The following is a 9,423-nucleotide window of genomic DNA, read 5'->3' on the forward strand; positions in this document are numbered from 1 at the left end:
TGTGATTTACCAGACATCTTAGGGACAGTGCACCAGCAGAGAACTGTCTTTATTCTGTCTCTAAAGCTTCCTAGTGTGGTCATTTCCTTTTCATATTTATTGCTATATAACAAATTACCCCCAAATGTGCCATCTTAAACATATCTATAGTTTCTGTGGGTCAGGAATTGAAAGTGGTTTACTAGAATGTTCTGGTTCCGGGTTTCTCAAGAGGTAGTGGTCAAGATGTTGGCTGGGCTGTAGTCATCTGAAGAAAGCTGAGGATTGGCTTTCAAATTGCTTCCCTCACATGGCTCTTGGCAGGATGCCTGAGTGTCCTCACAGTGTGGCAGCTGGTTTCTCCCCAAAACGAGTTATCCAAAAGACCAAAGATGCTGCAGTGCTTTCTGGGGCCTAGTTTCTACCACCACTCCCACCATATTCTCATTTTTGGAAATTTGTCACTAGGTCCAGCCAAGACTCAAGGGGAGGGAAATTAGGCTCCATCTTTTGGATGGAGTTGTCAAAGAATTCATTGTTATATTTTAAATCACCACAGGCAAGTTACTTAACCTCTGTGAGCTTCTGTTTCTTCACCTCTGAATGGGGGACAAAAATATCTACTTTACAGGAATGAGTTGTGAGGTTAAATGGAGATATCTTTTGAAAGTGTTTTATATACATTATAACTCTCTAATGCTCTCATAATTTTCAGTGTAATCATTGCCAAAGATCTACTGTTCTCATCTGTGTCCTGGATCTTTACTGTGTTAGTGTTATCTCTCTTGAACTGACCCTGTTAAACTGTGCTTGATTTAGGTTGACCCATAGTATATATTCCGGGACATGCTTAAATCATCCTTTGCTCTTTCCCTTAGGTGTCTGTCTCAGATAATAAGTTATATCTGTGCAGTCTGTCTACTTTAGGTGACAAAAGTAATACCAATAAGAAGTTTCCTCTAAAGAACCAAATATTTAGAGAATACACATAGGCAGTACTAGCTACATAATCTGCAGGACTAGTGCAAAATGAAAATGCTTTGTTCAAAAAGCAGAAAAAGCATATTGTTAAAGGTATTAAAATATAAAACCTATTTTTCCCCTACCATGGGCTCTCTCATATTTAATGTCATTTAAAGTAAACAAAAATTAAAATTTTAATTATGAATTTTGCTGTTCACCTTTAGATTGTACAATACCACTTCTAAATGCAAATATAAAAGCATTAGGAATCACCAAATTATACACAACTCGTATTTTGTAGTTCCTATGTGCATATGTATTTCAGAACAGTGGAAATGCTGTACAGGGTGACTCACCACTTCTTGACGGGTACACATTCTATCAACTCTACCTTTAACTGCTGAGGACTAAGGAGAAAGAAAAAGAAGGTGGCAGTGTGTTGCTCTCTTCCCTTTCGCTTCTGCCATCATTTCCAGTAAGTGGCTGCCCAGCACAGGGAAGTAACACAAGTAAGAACGTGGTGGATTCCTTGTTCCTGTTTCTTAGACCCTGCCATTTGCCACCTTTCTGAGTTAGGAGCAAGTTCTGGTTCCAGCAAGAAAGTATGGTCTCACCTGGCTGTCGGCACCCCAGCTTACTCAGGTGCAGGTATAACATGCCTACCCTGTACGTTAGGGGCGGGAAATTTTCTCTTCATCCCTTCTAGGTTCTTTGGCTGGTCTAATAACTAAAGTGACCTAAGACAGATTAACAGGAGAAAAACAAATTTAATTATGTACAGACAGGAGTCCCAAAGATATGAGACTCATGGGCAATTCAGGCAATTGAGGTTTATATGCCATCCTGAGCCAAGGAATGGGAGAGGGGTCTGGGACTTCAAAGGGGAGGAGGATAATTCATAGGATAATGAGAGGAGATGTTTGGTTATCAGACGTTTGCCATGGCATGCAGTTAAGTCTATCAGATAAAAAAGTTATGTCTGGTAATAGCTCTTTTTCTGGTACAGGCCCTCTATCTAAATTATTTTAAGTAGTTAATGGAGAGGTAGATGTTTTCCTGAGTTTTCTGGGTCTTGATTGCCTTCAGCTCAACATAATCCACAAGACAAAGTGGTGTACTTTGGGGCAGCCTGTTCTGCTCCCCTTCATAGTTAGAGTCTCACTGAACTCCCATGAATATTGGGTCCACTGGGATTTTGTCTTCCTAGGGGATTACAAATGCTATGCGTGAATGGGAGGGCAAGACATACCCTCTGCTCAGGTGCATACATTATTGTCCTGTCCTTCACATATACAACACAAGTTCAAAGATAAAATTTAGAATCTCAAGACTGTGACAATGATATTAAACCAAGCTCCAGACCTTCTGAGAAGCAGGACCCCTCTGAGCACTCTGAGCCCTGGGGCCCTGTGTTACGGCATAGGTAACACATCTTGGAAGCCAACACCGCACATCTGGCAGACTCAGTGGGAAGACTTACAAGGAAGGCAGTTGTGAAAAAGTCTTCCAACAGACAGGTGATAAATGTAGGAAAAATTTCCCCTGGAATTTAAATCTTTAAACACAGGAGAAACCATACCGGATAAAAACCTATAATCGTGGGGAGTGTGAGAAAGCCTTTATTCAGCATTTCCCCCCTTCTTGACATCAGAGAACTCACTCACTCTGGGGAGAAACTGTATCACTGTAGTAAGTGTGCAAAAACCTTTATCCAATGCTCTCATCTTCTTGTTCACCTGAAAATCCATGTTGGAGTGAAGGCCTCTAAATATAAAGAATGTGAGAAAGCTTCCAGTGCAAGCCCTGGCCTTATTCAGTAACAGAGAATTTGCACAGGAGAGAAACCCTATGAATACAATAAATATTGAAGAGGTTTCCAGGTGAGTTAGCTCCAGCAAGGCCTCAGACTGCTCCTGTGGATGAGAAGTTCTACTAATGGGCTACCTATTTAGGCAAATTCATTAAGAATTTAGGCCTCTTTCAACAGATAATATATTTTGGAAAAGGATGCTATGGGAAGAAGCCTGAGAAAGAAGCATGTCCTCCAGACATGGCAAATTTTTTCCAATGTCAGACCCTTATATAGAGATGATCCCTTAAAATAGCCATTTCTATGGTATCTTACTTACTCATGAGTGCTGAGTATAGAATTGTGGAATCGTGTTATATACCTGAAACTAATATTACACTGTATGTTAATGATACTTGAATAAAAAAAAAAAGGGGATAGGAATTAAAAAAAAAAAAAAACCTTTTCTAGCCAAACCCTCATAAACATTCTTTGCCATGTGCTACACACCAAGTTTAAAGATTTAACTATGGTCTCTGGATGAATAACTGTTGGTCTGGAGAATCCTGAATCTTTACCTCATAATCTTATAACTGCTGACAAGTTATTTAACTCCTTTATGCCCAGAATTTTTTCAGTAAAATGTGGATAACAACTACTATTTACCAAGGATATCATGAAGATAAAAGAAGGTAACAAGGCATTTTGGATATATGTATTCTTGTGCTGATATAAGAAAGTTGTACTACACGTGAGTACTGGCTCTGCCAAATTAAAAAAGACCAAAATAAGGAGTATGACTATGAGAAGAGAAATAAACAAGAATAAAATACATACTAAAACCTCACAAATATCACTTGAGAAACACATTACAATTTTTTCCAGAATATGAACGAAAATCTTCTCCCAAAGTATAGATTATAGAATGTTTGTTATTAGGCTTTTATTAAACTTGCAGATTCAGGGCGCCTGGGTGGCTCAGTAGGTGAAGCCTCTGCCTTCGGCTCAGGTCATGATCTCGGGGTCCTGGATTGAGTCCCGCGTAGGGCTCCCTACTCGGCAAGGAGCCTGTTTCTCCCTCTGCTCCTCCTCCCTCTGCTCATTCTCTGTCTCTCTCCCTCAAGTAAAATATTAAAAAAAAAACCAAAAACTTGCAGATTCAGAAGACATAAACTTTACTGTCTCTGCAACCAAATATTTTTTCTTTTAAAAATGTGGAGGGGTGCCTGGGTGGCTCAGTCGTTAAGCGTCTGCCTTCGGCTCAGGTCATGATCCTGGGGTCCTGGGATCTAGCCCTGCATCGGGCTCCCTGCTCAGTGGGAAGCCTGCTTCTCCCTCTCCCACTCGCCCTGCTTCTGTTCCCTCTCTCGCTGTGTCTCTCTCTGTCAAATAAATAAATAAAATCTTTGAAAAAAAAAATGTGGAGTATCAGTGCTTTCAGATGGGGAAAAAGGAGTTATGATATTTTAAGACTTTTTTAATTTCAGGAAACAAAACAAAACTTGGGTCTATAAGAAGTTATGTTTAAGACTGAGAAACTTTGCATTGATATGAAAAGAATAAAGGAGGAATCATTTTTAAATCCAATTTTGTTATATACCATGAATTAAAAATTCTATTTTATCATGATTATTATTAATCAAAAAGCTAATGATATGGATAGTAAGATTTGGAAAAATAGATATGTCAGGATGAGTCCATTTCAAGATGCTGACATTTAAAAAATAGTTCTTGGGGAGGGGAAAAATATAGTTCTCTAAATTTTTTTTTTATTCAGATATAATTGACATCTAACATTGTATAAGTTTAAGATACACAACATTGATTTGATACACTTATATATTTCAATATGATTAGCATTAGCTAACACCTCCATCATGGCACGTAATTATTTTTTGTGATGACACATTTAAGGTCTAATCTCTCAGCAACTTTCAAGTATATAATAGAGTACTGTTAACTACAATCGCAATGTTGATTAGATCCCCAGAACTTATTAATTTTCTAACTGCAAGTTTGTACCCTTGACTGTCTTCCCAATTCCTCTACTTTGAGTTGGTAACCACCATTCTACTCGTTTTTACAAGTTCAGCTTTTTTAGATTCCACATATAAGTGGCATCATACAATGTGTCTTTCTTTGACTTATCTCAATACAGTACTCTCAGGTTCCATCCATGTTGTCACAAATGGCAGGATTTCCTTCTTTCTCATGGCTGAATAATATTCCATTGTACTATACTTCATTCATCTATCAATGGACACAAGTAGTTTCCACATCTTGGCTATTGTGAATAATACAATAAACATGGGAGTGCAGATATCTTTTTGATACCCTGTTTTCATTTATTTCCTTCAGATATATATATATATAGAAGTGGGATTGCTGGGCCATATGATAGTTCTATTTTTTAATTTTTTGAGAAACCTCATACTGTTTTCCATAGTGGCTGCACCAATTTACTTTCCCACCAACATTCATAAGGGTCCCTTTTCTCCACATCCTCCAATACTTGTTATTTCTTGTCTTTTTGATACCAGTCTTTCTGACTGGTGTAATATTTCATTGTGGTATTGATTTGCATTTCCCTGATGATTTGTATCTCTTGGCCATCTGTATGTCTTCTCTAGAAAAATGTCTATTCACCTCCTCTGCCTGTGTTTTATTTTTTTTTATTTAAGTAAGCTCCATACCCAGTGTGAAGCTGGAACTCATGACCCTGAGATCAGGAGTTGCATGCTCTACCGACTGAGCCAGCCAGGCGCCCTGCCTGTGTTTTAATTGGATTGTTTTTGTTGTTATTAAGTTGTATGAATTCTTTATATATTCTGTCTTTTTATTTTTAAATTTAATTTTTTTAAAAAAGATTTTACTTATTTGACAGAGAGAGAGCACAAGCAGGGGGAGCAGCAGAGGGAGAAACAGGCTCCCCGCTAAGCAGGGAGCTCAATGCGGGGCTCGATCCCAGGACCCGAGGATCATGACCTCAGCCAAAGGCAGATGCTTAACCGACTGAGCCACTCAGGTCACCCCTATATCTTGTCTTTTTAAAAAAAATGTTGGGGCGCCTGGGTGGCTCAGCTGGTTAAGTATTTGTCTTCGGCTCAGGTCACGATCCCGGGGTCCTGGGATCGAGCCCCGCGTCAGGCTCCCTGCTTAGTGGGGAGTCTGCTTCTCCCTCTCCCCCTGCCCCTGCTCACCCCACCGCTTGTTCTCTCAACTAAATAAATAAAATATTTATTAAAAAAAATTTTTTTTTAAGTAGGCTCCACACCCAGCACTGGGCCTAAACTCACAACCCTGAGATCAAGACCTGAGCTGAGATCAAGAGTCAGACACTAAACTGACTTGAGCCACCCAGGCATCCCGAGTTCTTTATATATTTTGGATATTAACCTCTTATCTGATAGTTTGCAGATATTTTCTCCCATTCTGTAGGTACAGAGTTGGGGGGTGAGGTGGGCAAGGAAAGAGATGAATACAGCAACTATCATAAAGGGATTTGGACTGAACAATGAGTAATAATGGGTATCGAAAGTGGAAGAAGGTGAAAATAAGAAATATTGCGGATGGCAGTAGAAAGTAACAGAAAAATAATCTTTTTTGTTATTATTATTTTGTTATTATTATTTTTTAAAGATTTTATTTATTTGAGAGAGAGAGCACATGAGACGGGGGAGGGTCAGAGGAAGAAGCAGACGCCCCGCTCAGCGGGTAGCCCGATGCGGGACTCGATCCTGGGACTCCAGGATCACGACCTGAGCCGAAGGCAGTCGCTTAACCAACTGAGCCACCCAGGTGCCCCCAAATAATCTTTTTTAAAGATATTTTTTATTTTGAGAGTGAACGTGGGGTATGGGGTGGGGTGGGTGAGGGGCAGAGGAAGAGGGGGAGAAGCAGACTCCCCGCTGAGCGCAGAGGCCAACTTGGGGCTTGATCCCAGGACCCTGAAATCATGACCTGAGCTGAAATCAAGATTTGGATGCTCAACCAAGTCACCCAGGTGCCCCAAAATAATTTGTTTTTAACTGTAGTCAGAACAGATGAAAATATACTGAAGTTAGAGGGAATGGGGGCAATGAGGAGATAATACTGAAGAGGAAAGATCTATATTTTAGAATGATTTGTGACTTTTTAACTAAAGACAGCAGGGACTAAAGGAAAAACTAAACAGGGTTAGATGAGTCTGAAAGATTAGGTAGATGACATAGATTCCATTACAAGGGCACAGTAAAGAGGTACAAAATGGCTTTAAATAATCAGGGAAATTCAGAAAAGGTCATTTTAAGGCAAAAGATTAAGTTCTACTTTACAGAGCAAGTACTAAATGTACAGTAGAAATTAGGCCATGATATTACATATGACGAAAATATAAATAGGTTTAAATAAAGATAAATTTTATTTTATGAGAACAGTCTGAAGAGGGTTTTAAATGAAGTTAGGAATGCTGGTATACAACTTCCTCCTGAGGCTGATAATAGGGAAGACAGCATTATGTTATTCTGTATCATGTCCTTTGTTAGTGCTACCTAAGTGGGAATGTGATACTTGAGAGGATAGATATTCAGTCTGATTCAGCATGGCGTTTCTACGTTACCGGTGTTCATAAAGCTTTTCAACCTGGATAGCTAGCAGAACTTTCAACCACCCTCTCTCACCTTGCTCATGAATGGCCTGGAATTCTAGATACTTCACGGGCTGGAGTCGTTGGTGGCTTTTTTTTTTTTTTTAAAGATTTTATTTATTTATTTGAGAGAGAGAGAATGAGAGAGCACATGAGGGGGGGAGGGACAGCAGGGAGCCCGATGCGGGACTCGATCCCGGGACTCCAGGATCATGACCTGAGCCGAAGGCAGTCGCTCAACCAACTGAGCCACCCAGGAGCCCCTGTTGGTGGCTTCTATGCTGCGTGTGTGCTCTGAATGTACTCCCAGGCCACATGTCCTGGCTACGGCCTGGAAACAAGATATGGTCGGGTTTCTGAAAGACTCAATGAGTGAACCGGAGTTATTATCTTAGAAGGACGCCTTAGGGGACAATTCTCAGGGCACAGAATAGAGAAAAATGGACACACGGTCTATTCCACCTTCAAGAAGTAAGAAACTAACTAGAAAGCATGAGAATGAGAAAGGCTGACACTAATACTTCTGGCCTGGCTGAGTGGAGCCTGAAGCTTTGTAACCTTGCTCCACGGTTGTCCGGACGCTTCTCTCCCTCGCTAGACATTAACTCATTTAACCACACCTGCTGTCCTGTTTCATCAAGCGCTCCCTCCAACCCCCTCCCCCCCCATCGCTGCCTCCTGGTCTTTGGCTGATCCTCCAATTCAGACCTGGAGCTCCTGGGCACGATGATCAGGATCTGCTCCTTGGGGCGGCATCAGCCACTGACCGCAAAGTTCCTAGAGTTGGTTCCGGGCCTCCCAGGGTCCAGGCGTCTCCGGTAACCAAACTGCCTGAAGTCAGGACTAGCATCTACCGCCTGGTTGTTGGGAGTTCTTCCTGCGCCGCGCACGTTCTCGGCTCCGTGTGGTCCTCCTCTCCCTTTGAGATCGACAGCCAAGGCTGCCTGCATTACGGGCTCTCACTGCTTGAATAAACTCACTTCAGTTTCTGCCTCAAGGAGACGGTCTCGGGGTGAATGTTTTTGGCTACTCCTAAGGCGACACAAACCATTACCTTCAGAAATGCAGAAGGGTGCCGGACACTTCTGCTGAGGTTAAGGCTGACTGGTCCTCTTGAAACTCTGCGGGGGCACCTGGGTGGCTCAGTCAGTCGCGTCGCACTCCTGGCCTCGGCTCAGGTCCTGGTCTCGGGTGGTGCGGGCGCGGCGCCGTGCGGAGTCCGCTGGAGATTCTCATGCCCTGCCCCGCCAGGCCCCCCCGTCCCCCCAAATAAATAAAACCTCAAAACAACAACAACAACAACAAACCACCTCGCTGAAAGATTAATTCCAAGGGGAAACGACAGTCCCGGTGAATTCCGTCACGTGGGGTGCAAAGCACAAACTAGGCCGGTCAAAAGCTGCAACACGGAAAGATCGAAGCCTGACTACGAGCGGAAGGGAAGGAAAATACCAAGCCAAACACGCCGCTCTTTCGCGGCACAAGCAAATCCAGAGGAGACGTCGGATCCTGGCCAGAAAACGGGCACCCCGAGCGCAGACGTTCCCCCCCAAGAGGAGGCCGGTCTGAGGGTCCGTGGGGACCACACGCCCCATCCCCGCCGCGGGGCCCGCGCCGCCGCCGTCGCTCCGGGAGCCCGGGACTCGCACAGCCGGCGCCGAGGGGAGAGAACACGCGCGAACCGGGCGCGCCCCGGGGGTCAGGGCGGGCCGCGGCCGTAGCCGCCGCCTTCTTGTCGGAATTCGTTCCTGAACCTCAGGAGCAGCCCAGGGAGGCGAGAGACGGGCGCTGCGGGCATCAGCCTCGGCCGCGACCCCGCCTCAGGCTCCGCAGCGCCCCTCGCCGCCGCCGCACAACGCGGCCGGAAGCTGCGCAGCCACCCCGGGCGGAAGCCGGCCGCTTCCGGCCTCTCGGCAAGACGCTGTCGGTGGTAACCTCCGCGCGGCCTCGAGGGGCGGCCACCCGGGGCACAGCGCCGCTTCCGGCCTCTCTGGGAGACGCTCCTCTCGGTGGTGGCCGCCGAAGGGCGGCGCTGCGGTTTTGAGTTGCGTGTGGTCTTTCACCTTCT

The 9,423-nt window shown here is 43.8% G+C and overlaps 1 protein-coding gene across 1 annotated transcript in view; it reads right to left on the reverse strand.

The window, feature by feature from the left end:
* LOC123837354 (zinc finger and SCAN domain-containing protein 16-like) overlaps window positions 1–9,248 on the reverse strand; it is a 30,488-nt gene extending 21,240 nt beyond the window's left edge. The window contains exon 1 of the mRNA XM_064598405.1: window positions 8,410–9,248. The gene's annotated coding sequence lies outside the window, so the exon portion shown is untranslated. The remainder of the gene's footprint in view (window positions 1–8,409) is intronic.
* Window positions 9,249–9,423: the final 175 nt, after the last annotated feature.

The sequence above is a fragment of the Mirounga angustirostris genome, unplaced genomic scaffold, assembly GCF_029215605.1.
Source record: "Mirounga angustirostris isolate CCGP_5_RB_7025 unplaced genomic scaffold, mMirAng1.0.hap1 SCAF_8, whole genome shotgun sequence".
NCBI classification, from domain to species: Eukaryota; Metazoa; Chordata; class Mammalia; order Carnivora; family Phocidae; genus Mirounga; species Mirounga angustirostris.